This window comes from Ambystoma mexicanum, chromosome 3p (assembly GCF_040938575.1).
Source record: "Ambystoma mexicanum isolate Mex_15411 chromosome 3p, UKY_AmexF1_1, whole genome shotgun sequence".
NCBI classification, from domain to species: domain Eukaryota; kingdom Metazoa; phylum Chordata; class Amphibia; order Caudata; family Ambystomatidae; genus Ambystoma; species Ambystoma mexicanum.
Genome location: NC_090925.1, coordinates 775,906,110 through 775,928,775, shown reverse-complemented (window position 1 = coordinate 775,928,775; position 22,666 = coordinate 775,906,110). Strand labels below are relative to the sequence as shown.

General features: G+C 47.7%; 1 protein-coding gene across 1 annotated transcript in view; it reads left to right on the top strand.

Moving 5' to 3' along the window:
- The window catches only part of NIF3L1 (NGG1 interacting factor 3 like 1), a 278,588-nt gene that overhangs the window by 81,417 nt on the left and 174,505 nt on the right, over positions 1-22,666 (top strand). The gene's annotated exons all lie outside the window — the stretch shown is intronic.

Sequence of the window (22,666 nt, the reverse complement as noted above, 5' to 3'; positions counted from 1 at the left end):
AAAGCACCACCAATAAGCTCATTAATGGCTGATTCTCTTGTGGCAGCTGAACCTTTTAATGTTCTAGTGGCAAATTGTACAGATCTGTATTATTTAAAAAGTTCAAGTGAAAAAGAACTATACAGATTTTCAGCTTCTTCTTTGCTCACATACTTGGGGTCTGCAAGGAGTAATTCAGGACATTCTTAATTACTATTTATTATTAAGCATGTATTTTCATGTTTTAGAGGTGATGACCAACAATGTTCTAAGAAAGATGTGAGTAGTTTGAAAAACGTGTTGCTGTAGATGGGGCTTACAAATTGACCATTCCCCATCACCAAGAAATTATCAAATATGTCAAGAAAGCATGTCTGTATTAGCACCACAGGCGAAGAGTGCAGTATCCCTGCACTTCCTTTACCCCAACCGCATCCCATTTTGATTTTCTGTGTGTGTACTGTTGCATGCCACACCCCATATATCTAGAACCTTATCTTTGGCACTCGTTGGTGCTAAGGAACCACCCATGAGACACAACCAATGATGTTGCTCAAGTCTCTTCTGGTAACAAAAGCTGTATATTTTCAGAAGCTTGTGCTAACGTGCCACCTACGAGCCAAAACGAATTGTACTGTTAAAGCACCATCAATGAGCTAGAACTATGCTCCCTCGCTAGGTGGCATTAGAGCAAAGCTGATCTGATCTGATTGTGCATTCTATATGAGCTAAAAGAAATTGTAATGCAATGTGATCTTGTTTGGTGCTAAAGTGCCACCTATGAGCAGTACCTTTTAATTCTTTATTTTACTTTTTATTTATTCTTCTTTTCTCCTGTGTTTCCACACTTTCCACCTCTCCCCCTTCCATGCACTTTCCCCCTTTTCCATGCACTTGCACGTTCTCAATGTCACTGGGCCTAGTAAGATTGTTATTTTTGTTCTCCCCTGTTCCTCTCCCTTTGCCTGGTCGCGCTCTGAAACACTTGTATACGAGCACGATATAAATAAAATTTCATATATCATATCACCCAATAGTTATGCTAAATGTGATGAATCCGACAGACTCCTCACTAATTCCCTGCCTAAAGTATCCTCCGAGGTGGCGAGGGAAAGGCAGACGCTTTCTGATCCTGACCTTGGAGGTGGTGTTCTGCGGGAGGATCACCTGGGAGGAGAAAAGGCTCAGGAGAATGAGAGGACTCCGTGGGATGAGCCACAGTATTTGTCTTCCTCCAAGGAGGATGACTATATAGTACCAGAGTGTGTAATGGCTTTTTGTAATAACCATCTCGCTGTGTCACAAAACCGGGGTAAAACCCTCATGAACTCCTAGGCCCTAGAAGAAATGAAAGCCCCTTCAAAGTCCCAAAGACATGTAAAACAAAACGCAAGACCTCAGTTACACCTAAAGGTACAGTGAAAAGGAATTTATGGATAATGGCAATGTAAAATAATTGCCTTTCCCTCTTCAATCGGGTTTAGCGATTAGTCCTTATGATACCCCTTTAAAAAGTGATATAAAGAAAAAATCTAGGTATAGAAATGAAATTCAAATAAGAAAACCTACTAACTTTGTCATTAGTGTGATGAATCCTATGGATCCTTCACTAGACCCCTGTCTGAAGTCTCCTCCCAGGTGGCCAGGGAAAGGCAGACACTTCCTGATCCTGACCTTGGGGGTGGTATACTGTGGGAGGATCACCTGGGAGAAGAGAAGGCCCAGGGTGATGAGTTCTCGTTGGATAAGACACTGTATTTATCCTTTAAAAGGGAAACCTTTTAATGTTGCCAAAGCATGTAATGGCCTGTTGTTACTATGATGTATCTGAACCACGTATTGCACCGCAACATACCTGCCGATTAGGATGCCAAACAATATCAAAGCACACAGGCTGGGCATAGATGCCAACCACAGAAACCAAAGCAAAGAGGTAAGGAACGCCCCCTGCTAATCCAATACTAAAAGCATTTTTTTCTGCAAACTCTTCTGCTACAGAAACGACTACCACATCTCTGCACAGCAAACCACACGTACTTCACCACACTGCAACAACATGCAACAGCACATGGGAATCGCTCAGACTCGAAAATAGCACCTAAGCTCTGCGAATGGTGCAAACTGAACAGAAGCTGCCAACAGAACAAACCTATCTGACTTTCCTATTCCCAATGCACCCTACTAACCTCTCGCACAGCCTCCATCTTTCACACCGTCCTTTTTCAGATTCGCAAGAGCGACGTGGGGACCACTCCAGTGGTGATAGTGCACGGTACAAGAAACCTTTAACATTAACATATAAGATCTGTACAAACCCTAAGGAAGGAAAGACCATTCGAGGCCCCTAAGGATAAAATTCCCCTTACTCCCAAAGGTACAGCAAAAGGGAATCTATAAATAATGGCTTAAATAAACTGCCTTCCTCTTTATCAATGAATCCTGGGAAGCTATCCGTGTGTAAACGAATAACCTTTCTTTCACGTGCGTGAGAAATGCTGTGAAACTTTATTATCAAACGTTACTTTCGTGAAAACACGTAAAGGAATGGTCGCGTGTGCTTAATAAAGATTCTGAGAGTAAGAGTGGCCTCTGATTCTATACTGGAGCAGTTCGATCAACTTTAACAATAGAAGCTAAGTAGTTGAACAGTATCATTGCACATTGTAAAGAGCAAGCATTGCCCAATCCAAGAGTGAACAAAGTGTTTCTCCAATTTGAGTGAAAAAAGCGCTTCCCAGACCAAAAGAATGGTGTAAGAATTGCCGTGAGCCAAACGGAACACCATCATTACCCAAAGCAAGAGTGTGCAAGCATTATCTGAAGCCAAGAGAGACTGACAACAAAGCTTCTGGGTAAATTATCCTGGATGACAAACTACCAAGAGGTAAAGGCAAGGTTGGGGAAAGGGAAGCTTGCTACTTGTGATTGTTCTTTAAAGCTGAGCCAATCCACATTGTCAAAGCCAGTAGGAAGAAGAGTGTATCTTGAGGGCTGTTTTGGGTTGTTGTTGTTGCAAACAGACAAGAGTGGCAAAGAGGCTGCCCCTCTAAAAAGGGAATATTAAGAGCAAGAGTCTTGCTTACTTGAAGGTGTTGAAGTACCTTAAAGTAATCTTGTCATATTTGAAAACTGTTTAAAGTACTGAAGCTGTGGTGGTGTTTTTGGTTGTCAGTAGATTTTGGTACTTCAGCAGCAAAATTGAATGTGGAATTCTAGGAGGTAGAAGGGTAGACCCTTGTGGTGAAATCTTGCAGAAGTTACTCTAAGCTGAGACTTGCTAAGATGAAAGTAGTAGTGCTGTGAAGTCATCCTAACGAAGATACAAACTGTGATTCCTAATAGCATAAAGAAAAAAACGTACTAAGTGTTGACCAAAGCTGTGTTTCATTAACATTACCAGAAGTTGTTTATTTGAACCTAACAAAGAACTGTGGTATTTCTTCTGGGACAAGTAGAAGTTGTGGCAAAGCATCTTGGTTGGAAAAAACATTGATGCTTTTTGATGAAGTGGAAAGTCTTTATTCCAGCAAGAAGAGACGCTTTTCTGTTTGAGCTTTGGTTAACAAAACTTCATTTTCACCTATTGAAGAAGCCCAGAACTGAATTGAGACTTTATTACAAACCCAGATTTCCTTGTTCCTTTTTGTTGAACATTGGAAATTAAAGTACCTCGAAACCTGGGGAAGGGGAGTTCACCCAGGTTACCAAGAAAGACTCTGAATGTCATTGTTGATGTTCTAATGAATTGCCATATATTTTCTTTATGTATTTGATGTTTAAGTGTGAGGGCCAGATATCCTATGTTAGTGTTTTTCCTTTAGTTTTCAAAGGCAGGGAAATCCTTGTGAGAGTAAGGATAGTGAGGCGTTTGCTGAAACGCATACTTTGATGAAATGTTTGAGAAAGTTGTCCGCCTCACATTTCTGACCCCTCACATTTGGGACATGAAGTTCCATAATCCTCCAAGTACTCGGACGAGGAAGATGGCTGAAGAGGTGCAGCGTTGGAGTGGTCAGATCATTAATATAGATGACGCACTACTGAGAGGGACAAAAAGGCTTAAAAGGCCCCCTCAGGTGCAGGCCAGGAGAAGGAAAGGAGAGAGGTGCCGCAGGAATCAGAAGTAGCATGGTTCATGCAGGAAATACAAGCAGAGGTTGGAGGAGAGGGAAGATGCCAGGACCATTGCATGGCAGAGAGCAGTTGCTGGTCCTGAGAGGGTCTGTGCCTCTCGAATCCTCAAGTGCACAGGTTGCGCAGCAGGAAGCGTTCAGGAGGGAAGCTTTCCCTCTGGTGACCTAACGCGCAGCGGGAAGTGAAGGTGAGGGAGGTTTTCCCTTCCGTTCCGGGAGGCAGTCTCAGTTGGCTAGTATGCACCATAGGGCCGCAAGGTTGTCTATGGCATGCACCGGAGAACCTCAGGAGCGACAAGGGCTCCATTTGCAGGTGGGGTGGGTAGCGGCGGACTGAAGGAAGAGGTTTGGTGAGTCGTGCAAAGCCACAGGAAGAAAAGAGCACAGCTCACCCTGTGAGGTCTGTGAGGAACCTGAGGGCATCCTCCGATTTACTCCCCTTGGATCCTCTTCTCAGGTGGCCAGGGAAAGGCCATTGCTTTTTGATCCCGATACTCGGGGTGGATATGCAAGGGAGGATCACTTGGGTGGAGGGTCCTTCGGGAGAGGATGTCTTCAGATGAGGCATGGTATCTCCCTTTCCCTTATCACAATGTACCCTGCCCTCCCCCTCCCCCTATCTTTTGTAGGTTATGTTCAGTTTGCCCCTCTTCCACACACACACAGTTCCAAATGTATATGCCTTTGAGACTGAGACAAAGAGGCAACTAGGAGTAATGCACACTTCTATTGGTACACACCATTACAGGCTACAGGTGTATATAAAAGGAAACCAGCAAATGGCAGAGAGATCTGCCTGGGGTGAGAGAGCAGCCTGCAGCGAGAGACCGGGGGGGTGGGAGGGGGAGGACGTGGCAACCCGATACGGAGAGGCACTGGTGGAGAGGTCGCAAAGCGGTGCATGGGAGCAAGAAGTACATCCCAGCCCGAGCGGGCTGTGAGCAGGTCAGTAGCCCCGCAGAATCCAGTGCTGTGTTCCCCGCTGGGGGGGCACTAAGGACTCCAGGGAGCCACCAAAAGAAGCAGGATGGTTCGTCTGAGCTCCCGGCAAGGGGACGGGAGCAAGAAACTGAAGAAGAGAAAGCCAAAAGCACCCAGAGGAGCTGCCAGAGACGGGTGAGTGACGAAAAGGGAATTGTGTTGAACTTGGGGAAGAGGCTGAAACGCAACCCAAGAGCTGGAAGAAGCTCCAAATTTTAAATTGGAAACCTATTTCTTTTGGTGCTGACATAACTACACGTTTGTTTATTTATTTGTATAGCGCTCCAAACGCAGAGGCAGAAGGGTGCTTAAAGAAGAAGGTTACATAGTGAGATATATACAATTTCAATATACAGCAATTTACAGAGTTCACGAGCAATGTTGAGCAGACGGAGGTGTACATACATATCTAGGGGGGTACGTGCTACTCTTTGTTCAGGAGCCAACCGATAACATGTTTCCTGAAGACCTGGAAGGACTCAATAGTTTTAATGTTGAGTGGTAAGGTGTTTGTGAAGCTGGCACCTCCGCTCTTTTTAAGGAGAATCTAGGCACTATCAAGCATAAAGTGTTGGAGGATCGAGTGGTTCTAGTGGTGGGTTTCATGGTAAATGTATTGGTGAGATATGGTGGGGCTGGATGGTTTAATGCCTTGTATGTGAGGCAGATGGTTTTCAGATACATTTTGTGACGTATGGAAAGCCATTTGCACAATTTCCTAACAGTGGCGATCTACCCTCGCCTAGGGATGTTAAGTGCTGCACGTAGTGCGTTGTTTTGAAGTACCTGTAATTTGTTAATAATAGATTGGTTAGCACCTAGGTACAGGCTATTGCAATAGTCCAGTTTGGACTGTATGAGGGCTCTGGCAAGAGTGAGGCAGTGATTGGTTGATAGGAAGGGTCTACTGGCCCTGATAAGCTTGCCGGTGTAGGCGGAGGCTGAGGCGATCATGTTAGTTTGTTTGGTGAGGTTGGAGTTGGCATAAAGGTAAAAGCAGAGAGCTTTCACGCTTTTAGCAATAGGGATGGTGTGACCATCGATAATGATGTTGTTGTAATTAGGATTAAGTTTAGATAGGTTTCTGGGAGAACCGACAAGGAGGCCATCCATGCCTGAATGATGGAGAATATTTCATTAATCTGGGTGACGTCCTCATGGCAGTTGCCTGTGATGGTGAGGAGTATCTGGGTGTCATCTGCATAATTTGTCTAGGTGACACCCAGACGGTTCAGTTGGTCAAATAGTGGCTTTGTAAACATGTTATACAAAGCGGGGGAGACACAGGAGCCTTGTGGGACCGCACATGTGATAGGGTTGGGGTCTGCTGCAGCTCTTGTCGAGAAGACACACATAGTTCTGTTCGCCAAAAAGGATTGTATCAATGTGACGGGAGAGGAGGAGAAGTGAGCTGCGGTGGCTAGGTGACTGCAGAAGATTTTGTGATATACCAGGTCGAAGGCCGCTGATAGATCTAAGAGGAGTAGGATAGCGGCATTACCTTTGTCTTTGATTTCATCAATCTGACTTTTGAGGTCAACAAAGGCAGTTTCTGTTCCATGTTGAGGTCTGAAGCCAGATTCCTAGCAGTTGGTTGGATTCCAGATATTCCTGAATTTGGATGTAGGCGACTGTTGGGATTTTTAAAAGGAAAGGGACTGTGGTAATGGGTCTGTAGTTGGTGGGTATGGCTGGGTCTAATGATTGTTTTTTTTTTAAGAGTGGGAGAACCCATGAGTGTTTTAGGTTGCTGGGGACTGAGTTATTGGTAAACGAAAGGTTGATAAGTTTAGTGATGAAGGGGGATAGATCTCTAGCTGCGTCTTTTATGATCTGGGCAGAACAGCTGTCCCCTTTGCAGTTCAAGGGTTTTAAGGAGGTGATTATTTTTTGAATATCTGCCGTAGTTACTTTCTTGAACGTGAAGACCGATTTGGTATCGATGGGCGTTGGTGAGCTGGGGTTGGTAGACTTGTTGTTGACGTTTGTCCTCAATTTTAGTTTGGAGTCCTGTAATTTTGTTGTTAAGGGCGTTTTGGATGCTGGTGCACCAAGGTTTGTCTTTCAGGCAGGTATCTATAGATGGATTGGGATTTTTTTAGTTCTTTTAGAATTTTAAATAATTTTAGTGCAGGACCCTGCCTGATCAATCCTGACGACGTATGCATCTTTTTTGGTGCAAATTATCTCACTTTTATATAAAGAAGATATATTCGTGAGATTTGATTTATTTTCCGCAGAGGGATTGGTTTTCCATAGGAGTTGTGCCTTAGCTTTCTCTTTTCTGAGTAGCTTGAGTTCGGGGGTGTACCACGAGTTCAGGTGAGCTCTTGGTTTGTCTTTGCGCAATTTCAAAGGGGCAATGGTATCCATTGCATTGGCCATGGAGTCATTGAAGGTGTCAATCAGTAGGTTTAGATCAGCATTGGCTGGAAGTGCGTTGAGGGTGGGTAGGACCAGGGGTAGTAGGGCCTCAGCCGTAATGTTGCGTTTGTCTCTGGTAGGACAGGCTGGTGCCATGGGGCACTTTTTGGGTGTTACATGATTAATATTAACTTCAAAAGGGATGAGATAGTGATCCGTCCATGCAAGAGGTTGGTGGTCCTTACAGATTGTGTTGCAATTGTAGGTCGCTACCCAATCAATAATTCTGCCTTTCTGGTGGGTGGGGAGGACATTAAGTTGTGCAAAGCCATGTTCTGTTAGGGCATTGGCTAAGGATGCAGCAGAGGCGTCATTGGTGTCGTGGTAACCAAGGTTAAAGTCTCAGAGGATAATAATTTGTGCTGATGGCTTGGAGTTTTCAGCAATGGGAGAGGTGATGTCTTCTTCAAAGATCCCAGGGGGTCTGGGGGTCTATATATGAGGTGAAAGGTGATCGTGCTTGTGGGGGAGGTTTGCAGCTTGACTGTGAGTAGTTCGCAGGATTTGAGTGTCGCTGAGGAGACTGATCTGAAGTCTAAGGGGAATCTGGAGATGATCGCAACGCCTCCTCCCCTGGCGTTGGGTCTATCAGCTCTTAGGATAGAGTAATTGTCGGGGATGGCTAATGATAAGTATGGTCCGGACGCTTCATGAAGCCAGGTTTCAGTTAAGGCTAGGAAGTCAAGATCATTAGTTAGAATGATGTTGGTGATTTCTGTAGGGTGGGCAGCAAGGGATCTGACATTAAGTAAGGCTCCTTTTAGTGGGAGTAGTTTGGGTTTATTAGGTGCCTTGTGCTTCTTGTTGGCTTTGGTGTTAGATTTGGCAGTAGGCCTGCTGGTTGTAATGGTGAGCCTAGTGCCTTGTCTATTGTTGTGGGCTGTGTCGTTAGGAGCGGTTGTGGGGGTATGTCCTGGGGGCTTGGGTGGAGCGGAGGGCTTGGTGTTCAGTTTAGTGTGGTTGGGCTTAGTGATGGGTGAGGCGTTGCATGGACCACTAGGTCTAAGGTAGCTGAGTGTTTTGTTAGCGTTAGCTGGGAGGCCAGTGTTTAAGGGGGAGGTAGAAGGCGAGTGGTAAGTGGGTGGGAAGGGGGGCAGGGGTGGTAGGAAGGGCGTGGGGCAAGGGATAGGGTAGTGTCTTGGACATCCAAGTTTGGCTAGGCCATCCTTGAAGGCTATGTAATTGTTACCGCTCCAAGGTACGTTGTCCAGCGTGACACAGCAGGGGAACATAAGAGAGAACCAGGTGCGCATGGTCTGGCTACAAGGTTACGCATTATTTAGCTTTAGTTGTGAGGGCAAGTATAGGTTTTGGACACAGACTTTTGAGTTGAATTTATTGTCTCAGACTATCCTTGGTTTCTTTAGGTAGGGAAATTCAACCTTAGCATATGGCAAGTTAGGCCTTACACCATCCTGAAATTTAGGTTAATAAAAGTGTTTGGTTTTGAACATTGAATCCGTCTGTGTCTTGCTTGGTGATGCCTTCAGTTTGTTTGTGACCCCGGAGCGCTTCGTCCCTGCTCGCAAATTAAAGGCAGCTGTTCGGCGAGTGAGGAACACACCTTTATGAATGAAAGACTCAAGTGTTAGTCTATGGAAACACCAACAATCAAGAGGTGCAACTTTGTTAAAAGTAAATACCTACAAGCATTGCCTAAGCCAAGAGAGTAAAACCAAGGCAGTTACAATCTAGTAGACAGTGCCAACAACGGCAAGGGGCTATTGGAAAATTAATGAGCTGTGAAACTTGCTGCCCACACCTTGTACAGCCTTTGATGAAAGCTGGTGTAAACTCACATTATCTAAGCCAAGGGAAGCGAAGTAAAAGACCCCTTTTCTATCAGCCATTGGTTACTTGTGTAGAGGGGCAACAAGAGTGGCAAAAAGGCTGCCCTAAAGGGGAAAGCAATCCAGAAGGAGAGGAGCATTATTTTCAGGAGTGTCAAAGAGCATTTATGTAAATCCTATTTTCCCTGAAGAGCTGTTGGGAGTTTTGAAGATGCAATTGTTGAATATTATAAAGTTATGGTGACGCCTTATCAAGTGATATTAACCCTGAAAGCACTTGTTTGAAACACTGTTCAGGCAGAGGAGTAAACCTGGATGGCAAACTATTGGAGAAGTATGCCTGCCATGGGAGTAAACCAGTTGGAAGTGGAAGAGGTGCTTAAATGGTGTACTGACAAAGGCAATATATATATTGACTGTGCTACTAAAGGCATTTGTAGCAATTCACCCTGACCAGAACAATAATTGTTGCTATTGATGAACTGGAAACTTGTTAAGGAAGGGGAAGAACCTTTCTATTTACTGAGTTGGAACTTTCTATTGACAAGTTGAAGCTGTATGAAATAGAAGCAAAGTATGGTTGAACGATGTTGCAAATCAGGATTTCCTTGAACTGTGAAACAGAATCACGTTTCAACCTGGGAAAGGGGAATTTGCCCAGGTTACAAAGAGAGAATGTGGTGACATTACAAATTCAATCATGGTTTGTTTTGAATCGCCATGTATTTCCTTGTTTATTTGTTGTATCTATAAGTGTGAGGGACAGATATCCTTTGTTGGAATGTTTCCTTTAATTTATTTTAGGCTGGGAAATCCATGTCGGGGTAGGGATAGTGGGACGTTCATCCAGCCTTGTATTATAATGAAATGGCATTTGTTGAGAAATCTCCACAAAGTTGTCTGCCACGCATATTTGACCCCTCGCATAAATCACTATGTTTAAGCCAAAACTATGTACCTTCGGTATAAGCCAAACCTAATAGGACAGTATAAAGCCACCTACGAGGAAAAACTAGTTTTGGCCCAAGATGCAACAAATGGTTAAAAACAGTGAAAGGACACCAGGGATTACCAGTTTGCCTTACCAGCCCCCCTGTTCAGTCTACACCAATATTTTAGCATCACAGTGTAGCAGGAAGGCAAAACAAAAACGGATGGGATTGTTTTTTTTGAAATTTCACTACATATTCTAAACTCTCATTATGAGGTCATTTACATTCTAATTTTACATACTCTGCACACTGCTGTCAGTGACAAGCATGTCACATTTGTTACTATATTCTAATTGGCTTATGTGAGCTGCATTTTGGGCAGTGAACTTGACTCTAGGACCTAGAAGATAGTGAAGGGAGCAATTGGTTTGAAGGGCAAGAAAGGTAGCATAAAAACCCTCCTGACATGCAGCAGCTCACACTACCTAGTGGGTGAGTTTGGGTAAATATTAGCAAATGTGGGAGTGTTGATACCCAAGTCACCTTGCCATGCAAATTTGGAGTGCTATACCGAGTCTGGCCGAAGACCTCAGAAAGCATTAAAGTTGCTTTCAGCTCTAAGGTACTGTTCAAAATGTTTAAATTGGGTTTGTTCTAGTCCTCAGTACCCGCCTGAACTGGAGCTTCCAATGAAACGGTGTTCCTTTTGTATTTGCGTTTTGATTTTTTTGTATTGCATAATCATACACATCTTTTTGTACTACAAACATTTGCTGCTTTTTATCCTCTTCTCCTGCCCTTTGGATAAGAAAAATAGTAAAGTACTGAACATGACATTTCCTGGTATGAAGTCAGCTTGCGGCCCACAGTTGTCTTAGAGGCCTTGGACTTTAAAAAAATATATATATTTTAAAAAATTATAATTATTGGGAATATCTTATTCTTTTGTAAAGCTTGTTATTACTTATTGCATTTTTTATTTTGACCTTCAATTGGATCAACTTTTAAAGACTTCTAAACAAATGCAAAAGAATGCAACAGCGGCATACTACTCTTTCCTGTATTGTTGCTGGATAATTCTTGCAATATGGCCCTTCACCACCTCGTGTGATTGGACCCGTGTTAAGGAAGACTTTGCACAAATTTAACGGAAAAATTGTCACCATGAGCCTAGAATATTGCTTTATTGCTTTAGGGAAGGTGAAGCCGGGACCCCCAAACCCCTTCTAAATGCTGCATTTGCTTCCATGAAGGTCTGCCTTGGAGTCTACACTAGATCTAAAAAGCAAGCAGCGGCTGTCGTAGGCGGGTGAGATCTAGGAAATCAAAACTTTCGGGCCTATTTAAATAGTGTAATGACTAAAGGCAATATGCTATAAAGTTTGTATTTGCTAACTATTGTGACATGTATTCTGACCTCTGATAATTCCGACCTCTTGCCCCATTGGAAGGAACCTCCTTTTAGAGCTTGCCCCGATGGAAGGAACTTCCTTTTAGATCTAAGATTACTAAAATCCTTATGACCAGAGGGCTTCCTATTTATTCACTCATCCTGTCTGACTTGCCTGAGAGCATTGCTCTGAGAAAGATTGATCAAGGTTTGAATGTAAGATGTAGCATCCAGCTTTAAAAAATATAGAGTTGTAGGGTGAATCAGTGATGTAACTATGCATTTCTGTTTTGTCATGCTTCTAGACGCATCCTTCTGTGAATAGGAGGGATTTTCTAAAATGACATCACCTTGAATATTTTGACCTGCATTGATAACAAAGCAAATCCATTTGACCTCAGACGCTGGTCTTTCTGAAAGATTTGCAAGGGTAGCAAGTTGAAATATTTGTAAAGTTATTTCTTAAAAAAGAGTTTTCCATGTTCTTGAACCAACAGAAATAAAACCATGCACCCACAATGATACAGCTTCTTCAACAAAGATCTCAACCTTTTAAGAATCCATTCCTCAAAAAAAATGTCGTTCATTGGATGACATTTGCAATTGTACTGCTAATTACTTCAATTTTAAAACATGTTTTGGTTGTACATAATTTGCTTGGGAGTGCTGTGTTGCTAAATTCTTCTTGCCTTCTGCTGTGTTCGAACTAAACAAAACACTTCATCAAAATTAAATTCTGATAGTTTAACTAATCCATGGTGTCAACAAACTCTTCACCGTTATTCTCTGCACTAGAGTATTGGTTAATCACATAAATGCAGTGCACTTTCTATGCTTCTACTCTAATTTAGTTTATAGGATCATCTAATGATTACAGGCCTCTTCCTGTGCTTTTTGCATTAACCTAGTTTCCGGGACATCCAAATAAAATGCTTCTTTTATCTCTGTACGAACTTGGTGTAGGGGCTAATCAAATAAGAACTCTCAAACTCTCAAATGCTTCTATGTCTCTTTAAAAAAGAAATGTAAAATATGAGTTAAATAGCTCTGGGCAACCTTCCAGACCATTGTTCTTTGCCTGCCAAGCCATTACAGAAGGGGAAAAACCATATGCAAATCAGGCTTGGTCCCACCCCAAAAAGGGCAGTCCAGCCCAAACTGCTAGGTCACATCCCTAGAGACCCAAGCTACTCCTCACTGATGAGCCCCAACAAGGGCGAAACATGTTTGGGGATGCTTGTGGTCTCGTGCAGAAGGGATGTGGCCTAGCAGTTCGGGCTGGACTGCCCCTTTTGGGGTGGGGCCAAGCCTGATTTGCATATGGTCTTTCCCCTTCTGTAATGGCTTGGCAGGCAAAGCACGGTGGTCTGGAGGGTTGCCCAGAGCAATGCCAGTGGTTAAGATTCATTCTAAACCTTCCAGCCATCACCTCTTTGTTTTTGCACACCGAGCGGCTGGCCTTGAGGTGGCTTACCGGCTCGTGCTAGTGGGGCTTCCAGGGCTGTTGTGGGTCCCAGTGATGTCATCGGCACCAGTCGACACAGGTCCTCTTCTCTGGACTCTTTTCTTTTTACCAGACCCCTAGGATACCCGCGGGTCGCCAATAGTTTGCCGGATGTAAGGCATCCATGGCTTGCAGGTGTCTTGTCTCCGGTTGGTGACTTTTGCGGTTGTCTGCGAGGTTATTGCCGGTCCTGGCTTTGAATGCAGCCTGTGTTCACAGACTGCTGTTTGGTCTCCCAAACAGGCACAGGGCCAATCCGACCTTGCTGCCTCTGGCCAAGACAGTCCCTGCAGCACCTGCTACAGCCCTGGTTTTCGGCCATCGGCCTCTGTGAGTCGAGGGTAGCCCTGCCTGCGGGTGCTCGTCTCCAGTCTCCCAAGTGATACTGAGGTCGCTGAGTGGACAATCGTCCCTCGCTTCGTTCTAAAGTTCTTTGCTTACACTTGATCGGCCACCACCACACTGTATTTCCGAAACACTCTTGTCACCGCCACTGCTGCTCACGCAACGTGGGTTTCTCTCATAGCGGGGGCATCCCATTGCCGCACCTCCCCCTCCTCCCCACTCCCTGCCCCTGCATGGCCTGCTCTGTTCAGAAAGCTGCTCCCCCCCACAACCCCCACTTGTACTCACATCCGGCAGCGTTTCATTACTGGAAATAACAAGCAAACTGTTAGGCTCACCTGGCTCCCACAGGGGCGTCGGTCGGACCCGGACAGCTGCGGTCTCCACCCACGTGATGCGTAGTGCAGCGATGACTGACTGGATCTGCCCTCCTAATCTTGTCTGCTTAACCCGTAGAAATATTCTCCTGCAAGTGGAGAGAGGGATTTAGCCACTTGTGGATTCAAGTGATGGCACCCCCACAGTCTTCCCCAACTAATCACCTCCGAAATGCCCTCACAGCAATCTCACCTTATATTATTGAAAGATGAGCTCTCTATCCTGCGTGGATTTGCAGGGGCGCGTCGATTCCAGTTACTTCACTGGTTTGAAGGCTCGGGGGAGTTCCGGAGAGTATGGACTCTGAGGTTCCTGGTGAGGACCAGTAAGTATTAAGTTCATAGAGTTCAATATGTCCGATGTTCACTCTTGTTCCCCCCTTCCTTTCTTGTCTTGCAGCTGGCTTGTGAAAAGATGCTCTTGTGGCAGCTGGTGGCGCTCAGGTAAGAGTCTGTATTACCTGGCGCTGTCCGGTAAATGTTGCACGAGGAAAACGTGTTGTTTTGTCTCTCTTTACAGATGCGGCACGTGAAAATATGGAGAGTCACAAAAGGATGCCTCCGGTGGTAAATCAGGTAAGTCTATGGGTGGTAAGAATTATATTTGTTGGTTCCCTCGGCTCACCTTGTGGTTTTTTTTTTGTCTCCTAGGTGCCGAAGTTCGGCAAAGAAATGATGGAGGCAGCGCCGACCCGAAGGATGCTGTGAAGACTGGTGAGTATGGCGCGGCGCTGCAGCTGGAGGTGCGGCGCGTGCAGAAATGATGTTCTTTACAGGTCTGGAGACCAGATGGATCCAGAATCAGGTGTGGAATAGAAATAAGTTAGTTTTCTAACCTTGTCCCTTTCTTTCCTCTTTGTTTTAGGAGCTCCGGATTAGAGGCGGGCGTGGCAGAAGACTGGATGCAGGCTGCAGGCACGGTGAGTGTTACGCTGCTGGATGCAGAATAACGCGAAGCGTGTGTTGCTGGGCGGGTGTGGTTTAAATAGCCTCAAAAGTAGTCCCAAGTAAGATGTCCCTAGAACCACACCCGAGTAAAAAAATAGTCTCTGTAGTAAAATAGTCCCTTTCAGGCTTCATGTTGGATTGGAGTCATTTGCAGCATGGTCTGCCTGAGGTAAGTAATGACTATGAGCCTGGCGCCTTAGGCGCCAGGACTGAACCCAGATAGCCCCTAGCCGGGGCTGCTGAGGTTTTACTAAATGTCTAGATGCCTACTCCCGGGGCTGATGGACTTGGTCCGGATGCCTGGGGGTAGGCATCATGACAGCAACACAATTTTCAAAAGTTGGAAATCTTAATGCCACAGCAGCTTTATTTGCATAAAGTCAAGGATTTATCTTACAGGTGATCCATGAATTCACCACACCACAGGTTCCTCTACGCTGTGTGGGGCTTCCTAGGTATGCCTCCCTCCCCCCCACCCCCACCGTCTGCGTCCGGTGGACCCTTCGGGTTGAGCCCGGCCCTTGCTACCAGCTTCTCTCTACCCATGGCCATTCAATTTGTTGCTTGCATTTCATTTCTTGACACTTCCCCCTTGCTCCAAGGTACCTGTTTCTAACACCCCAACACACTTCCCAGTGTCCTAATATCCCAGTTTCTAGCTAAACAGACACAACCATTCCGGTGCCCAAATATCAAATTTTTTGCCTATACAGACACAACCTTTCCGGTGCCCAAATATCACGTTACTACCTATACAGACATCACGTTGCAATGTCCAGCTATCATAGCGCTCATTTCTACTCTACTCTGAGCTTCCGTCTCCAACTGTGCTACTTTTATCCTAGTCCTACCACCATGCTTTAGGTCCCAAGTGTCCCCATTTCGCCTTACTGTCCCCAGGGCTGTGCTTCGCCTAAGTACCTGTACTCCCAGTACCCCTCACCCTAGGCCCTCCTCCGAGATCTTACCCAGAGCCCCCACCCCGTCAAATTCCGTAATCCCTATCCCTATTCCTCCATCTCTCCGGCTTGCTCCTCCCCTCTCCTGGTTCAATTCTCTTGCATTGGGCCCCCCACCTTTTCCTCCACCTACAATTCCCTGGGATCCATTCTCCCCCCGAGCTCCCAACCCTGTTCTCTCGGTTTCCCCCAAGTACCCCCGTCTCTTTGCCCCCAGCCTTGCGCTTGCCCCCCCTTCGCCTCCTTGGACCTTGTGCCCCCTCCCCGCTGTTGTCACCCTTCAAGCCTGTCTTTGACCCCCCACCTCCTCCTCTGTGTATCCTTCCTTCTGTAAACACCCCCCCCCCACCGGTTTCTTTGGCAACCTTACCTGTGCCACCATACTTTCATGGTGCCCCCCCGACTTCCCTTGTAGACCTTTGTTGTCACCTTGTGTTTTATTTTCCTTTCCGCCCCCCCCCCCTCATTTTGGGGTTGGAAATGGCTGCCAAGCCCCCTAAAAAAACCCTCCCCTTGTTTCCCCAGGGCCTCCACTGAGTCTGTTACTCTTGGGCGCCGTAAGATCTAAGCTGTTGGCTGAGCATTCCCCTATGAGCCTGCCAGTGCTTTGCTAAAGGGATCGACCTGTGACTCCTCCAAGACTCTCTGCTGGTTGCTGGCAGCAGAGAGTTCCCCCAGCCTGAGCGGGTCGCTCCCTTTCCGACACTGTTTGTTGCTCATCCTCGCCCAATCGCACACCTTGGTGGGGGGGAGGGGGGATATTGTTCAACCCCCCCCCGCCCATTGCCTGCAGGCCACCTTGGGTGCAACCTGCATTTGTAAAGGCGTCCCTCCATTCCATGGTCATGAGTGCGGTACCTACATCAGACAGGTGTGTCCTGTCTCTCCCCCCCCCCCCCCGAAATAACCTGGTACTTTTAAGGTGATCAGTGGATGGCAGACTCATCCCATTCCTCTGCTTTTCAAGAAACCCCCCCATCCTAGAGTTTGCCTTTCTCCTTGCCGCCTCTATTGCCCCGTGGCGCAGTGCGCCCGTCCATTCTTGCCTGGGGATAATTTCGGACCACATGACTTCGGTGCCCCGGAAGGCCCCCCCAATCCACGTGAGGAGCGATCTCAAAAGTGCTGTCAAATCCCTTCTTCCTTTTGCCACCAAGTCGTTGCCCCCAATGTGGAGCAACAAACAGTCGGGTGATGGGTGTTGTTGAGCCGCTTGTTCCTATGTGCCCCATAGCTGGTTGCTCTGTGGGCCCGCCTTTGCGATCCAACTAATCTGGGTGTTTTGGAGGCCCAGGTTGCCATCCCTAAAAGCCGTCCTCGCTCTGTCTGCCGCTCTGGAAACAAAAGAATGTCCCACGACCCATACCCGGGTGGCTTCTGTGAAGACAGGAGAGGTTGTTTTGAATCATACAAGGTAGGTTCCAAGGTACCCCAGTGCCCCTGACCCTTTGTCCCGCACCCCCCCGAGCTCCCAGCTTTGAGCTATCTGACGTAAAGTTTGAATTTAGTCCCTTCTCCCAATCTTTTTGACCATGTCGTCCCCTAGTCCCTCCCTGCTTGCTATTGCCGCTGCACCTATGCCGAATTAATGTGTGGAGAATTTGGCCGGGTTGGCGCCGGCTTTTGCCAGGGTTGCGGCTAAGACCCTTCTAAATTGAAACTGCGTGAGGGGCGCTCCATCCTTGTGTGTGAACAAGTAGCGTAACCCCCCACCCCTGGCCGCTAGGTATGCTGCCATGGTCGCCACTGGGCAGAAGGCCTCCTGGCCTAGTTTGGCCAATACCAGCTCACAACCTTTAGCACCTTGGTCTGTCTTGGTTACCCTTACAGTAACATGCAATGTCTCGTCCCTAATTGACACATCTCCCACCAGAAGGGCCCTGTGGTTGTGGTCTCCCTTTGCCTTGGCCGCCAATTCGCTGACCTGTAGTGCCCCGAAGAAGGCTAAGGCAAAGCATGCCTTGAACATGATGCTTTCGTGCCATGAATAGCAGACCACTGCTGTATCTGACATGACTTTCTTTAGTAGGTCGAAATCGATGGGTCTCCTCTCTGTCCTTGGTTGAGGTGACCCCTTGTCCCTGTCCCAACCTTTTAGTGCCGCCCTCACTAGAAAGCCCTTGGTTGGATCTTGACACCCTGATAGCTGGCTGTGAAATGCCACTGCGCTGAGGTGCGCCGCGAGCCAAGACCTTGATTTACCCGCCCCCCCCCTTGCCCATAGCACGAAACAGTCCACCTTCTCTTCCTCGCTAGCCTCCCCAAGGTTTTTTGTGTTCTCTAGGAATGTGATAAAGTTGGCACTGTATCTGGCTCTCGTGCTTCCCGCCAGTGACCTTGCAGCTAGCTGTCGCATTCCTACACCCAACTCACTAGCTGCCACAGTTGGTCATTGAACAGAGTCATGGTGGGTAGGGCTTGCGGATGTACTTTCCGGAATCGTGCCATCTGCGGACGAGAAAGTGTGTCGGACGCTGTGTTATAAACCCCGGGGATCTGGCGTGCTTTCACTGCTGCGTTCATGGTTAAACATTTGCACACCAAATGGCGCAACAAGCACAATGTGGCGGGGCATCGTGCTGAATGGGTGTTGACCGCCTGGACTAATGCCATGTTGTCCGACCAAACCACTAAGCATTTATTTGCCAGTTTGCGCGACCAGATATGCAAGGCTAACACCACAGGGAATAATTCCAAGACATTTATGTTCTTGCTCAGGCCGTTCCTGTTCCATGCATTCGGCCAGTCACCCCTGCACCATTCTCTACCCAAGATGGCCCCAAACTCCACCCGGCCTGCGGCGTCGGTAAACAGCTGCAATTGTGCGCACGCCGTCCACGGTGACTGCCATAAGCATACCCCATTGAAGTCCCTCAAAAATGTGCGCCAAGCCTTCAGGTCCTCCTTCAAACCTGTGCTCATGCGTACTTTGTGCCAGCCCTTCGCTGCCCCCCCCAGTTGCTGCCGCTAGTCGCCTTGCGAAAACTCTCCTTGCCGGGATAACCCTTGCTGCAAAGTTAAATTTGCCTACTAGAGATTGGATGCTTTTTACGGTGGTCCTGTCGCTTGATAATGCCGCATTGATATTGGCAATGCATTCATCTACCTTTTCAGTGGGCAGGCGGCATGTCCCTGATTCTGTGTCTATTTCAATCCCCAGGTAAGTTAATCTTGTGCATGGCCCTTGCGTCTTTTCCCCTGCTAGTCGTACCCCAAGTTCTTCGGCTAGTGTGATGAATTTGTGTAATAGAGAGGAGCATACATCCGAGTCTCGGCTACCCACAAACAAGAAATTATCTAGATAATGAGTTTTGCCTCCCCTGTTCTCCAGCTTGCTCAGTGCCCATTCCAGGAAGGAGCTGAAAGCCTTGAAGTACGCGCATGAAATACTACACCCCATCGGCATGCATTTGACAACGTACACTTGTCCCTAAAATTGAAAACCCAGTAGGAAAAAACTGTCTGGATGCACGGGGAGTAACCTGAAAGCTGCCTCAAAGTCTACTTTTGGCAGTAATGCCCCCTTTCCCGCTATTTGGGCGAGGCAGACCGCCTGGTCAAAGGACGCGTAAGAAACGGAGCAATCCGCCTCATCCAACCAATCGTTGACTTGAGTCCCCTTTTGGATGAGATAGGTTGTGTATGAGGCGGAATTTACCTTTTTCTTTTTTAGGTACTATCCCTAGTGGTGAAATTATCAGATCCTTCAGCGGTGCCGTCTGATACGGGCCCGCTACCCTGCCCAATGATAGTTCTTTTATAATTTTTTCCCGGACCACTTCTGGCCATTCATTGGTTGATTTCAAGTTATTTGCTGTTCTGGCTCCTCTGGGGCCTTTGTAGGGGATCTGAAACCCATCGTGAAACCCCCGGCCAAAAGGTCTCTTTCCTGGGACAAAGGATACCGTGATAGCCAAGGGAGCAGTTTGTCCCCCCTGATCGGTGAAAGACCTTTGTTGCCCAGATCGTTGCCCCCCCTCATCCCTCCATGTCCGCCCATCCCTCGCTCCTTGGCGATCCTGTATTACCATTGCGGCTTCGTTCGTTGGTTCCAACCGGCATGTGTGCCCTTGGCCAGTCTCTTTTTGAAGCACCAGATAAGTAGCCACCTTGAAGAAAATAATGTTTATTTTAGTTTACAGCATGTTTACTCTGACATTTGCATTGTATACATGATAAAGACACCAGAGGCCATGGTGCCCGGTACCCTCCGCTGGTAAGGTCTTGTGGTGCCAGCTTCCTTTGTTCGTTTGCCGTGGCCGCCCCCCTGCAACTCCTTGCCGAGTGGCCGTATGTCCTGCACATGGAGCATGCATGCCTAAACCGACAGTTTTGGCCCCAATTGCATTGTCCTTCATTGTAGAATCTGAAATTGGGCTGGCCCCTTCCGTTGGGGTGGTTCTCCGACCCCCGGCCCCCAGCTCTTGGAACCCCTTGTGATTGCCTGGCCCCAGGGGCCGCCATTGTAGAGATCCCATGTCTGACCGCCCCAGTTGTGGCATGGAGTTCCCGTTGCCCCATGCGGTCGACTCGCCCTTTCTTTCTCTTGCTGCCCCAGTTTTGGAATCGTGAGTGCCGTGGTGGATTCCACCCCTCCTAACGGGAAACCCCCTACCCCCCTCCAGGTGAGCAGTGTGGTTGGCGCGCCCTCCAGCTAGGATGATCATGCCGTCCGGCTGCTCTATGGTCCCCCTGGTGGAAACCAGCCAGTCATCCACGGATTTGTGGTTCCACTTGAGGTCTGGATCGTGTTCCATCCTTAAGCGGAAGCGCTGGTCCCTCAGGAGCCATTCATTGCCCCTAGCTGGTTATGCTCATGAATGATGCATGCTCTGTATCCCATTAGTGCCGGCCCTAGGGTTGGGTCCTTTTGATGAAGGGTTTGGGCCAGTATTTTGAATGCTGCCAGCCAGTTGGTTAGTGTTTCTGCTGGTCTCACTCTCTTCCTGGCCTTCACTGTCTCCCTCCCCCCTGTCTCCTGCAAGGTGTCTTGTCCTTTCTCATGCTCGAGAATGGATAATAAGTCTATGAATTTCCCCATATATATCTGGTTCTTTACCCATTCCGGAAGGAGCCAGGTGGAGTAGTCATCCCCGTTTAGCTGGGAGTTTCGTGATCTTCATTGGGACACCTGCCTCCTTTTCCAAGTTCCCCTGAGTGCCCCCCCATTCCCTAGTGCTATGCTGTTGGCCCCCTTGCTGGTGCTCACACCCTGGTCCGTCCCTCGCCACACATTGCTCGCCCCGGCAGTGACTGGCCCCATGTTGGTGGTCACTGGGGGCACCGGCATAGCCTTTGCTTCTTGTAGCGCCAACAGAGCCCTTACAATCTTTTGAATTAAGTCTGACTCACCATCCTTGTTCGTGGGCATGTTGATCAAGCCAGCCCCTCCCTCCCTGTTTGAGGGAGTGACCGGTTTAGCCAGTGTTTTTGGCGCGAGGTTATGCGGCTGCGGCATGGGCGGCAGGGTCTTGGAGCTGCTGGGGGGCCCACAGGCGGAGCCCCCATGCGTGCCTTCAATGCGGCCAGCTCCATCTCCAGGTCCCTTTTTGTCTTCTTTTGGTGTGGGCCCCCGCTTGTCTTTGCCGTTCTTTTGCGAGCGGTGATAACCTCGTGCCCACCCCCTGGTGGCAGCACATCCGCCCCACTGGCAAACTCGTGGCGCGAAGATTCTGTGATTTCATTGTTTGCCTTGTCCTTCTCAGGGTTGGCCCCCGGTGATCTGTTCACATTGGCCAGTAATGGGCCGCCCATCCTGGTCATGGCCGCCCTCCACCCAATGACTTCTGCTAGGGCGGCATATTCGGTCCACGATTGGGCGTCCATAAAACGCCCTGCTGACGACGATCCTGCGACTTCCTCGTCTGTTTGCCCATCCTCTACCACTACGAGTTCTACGACGTCCAGCCCTGGGTTAACTGTATTTGCGTGAATCGACATGTTGATCTGATTGGAAACAAAATTGTTTGTCACTAGAGTCGTGCTGTGCCTTCGTTCGGCATCACCTATCGGTAAATAACTGTGCATTGACTGGTTTGCCCGAGACTGCCTCCTCCCTCTGCGCCCAACCGACACCAGAGCCATCCCCTCTCAAGCTTACGCGTTTGAGAGGACACCACATTTCCCATTGAAAACCCCCGGTCCCCTTACTGAATTTTGTGGAGGCTTCCCAATCCCAGGTTGCTGCACCATCCCATTAAATTATAAACCATATACGAAAAAACAGCCTATTATGATTTGAGTGATTTCTCTGCATTCAAACCTGACAACTCGTGCACTTCTGTACCATAGCTTGTAGGACCAGCGGTGCAGTTGGACTTGATTTCTTCCACAGAGCAGGTTAAATCAACTTGTGCCCACTTGTGGCTCGCAGCACACTTAGTAATGTATTGTAATATTGTTAAGTGTGCACACTTCCCCAAACATTCAAGATAACAGGCAGAGGACCTTTGATTATTTAATTGCTGTTGATGCCCGATGTACAGCGCGTACAGATGGGATGGCAGCCGCCCCCATCTGCCTCCCCTCAGCATACCCTGTGCCACCTCGAAGATGCGCGTTGTGTTACGAGTTTTTTCGACGCCGTATTGCAGGGTTGGTGAGGGCCTTTGCCTCATGCGCGGGCCAAGTAGATACGTGTGCGTGCGGGCCGGATAGGGACATGGCCGAACGGGAACGGCATCGTTAGAGCACGACGAACGGGGGGTGAGAGGCCCCAAAAGAGAATAGGCAAGGCTCAGCCTTGGGAGGGGGAGGCAGCGGTATGGAATAGGCAGCGGGTTGCCTGACGACACGAGGTGCATTCTAAAATTGGGGGTGGTTAGTTAGTGGGGGCAAGGAGGTAAACAAAGCGGCGACTGCTTGCATCGCAATAGCATAGCGGGCCTCATCTGTAGATAAGGGT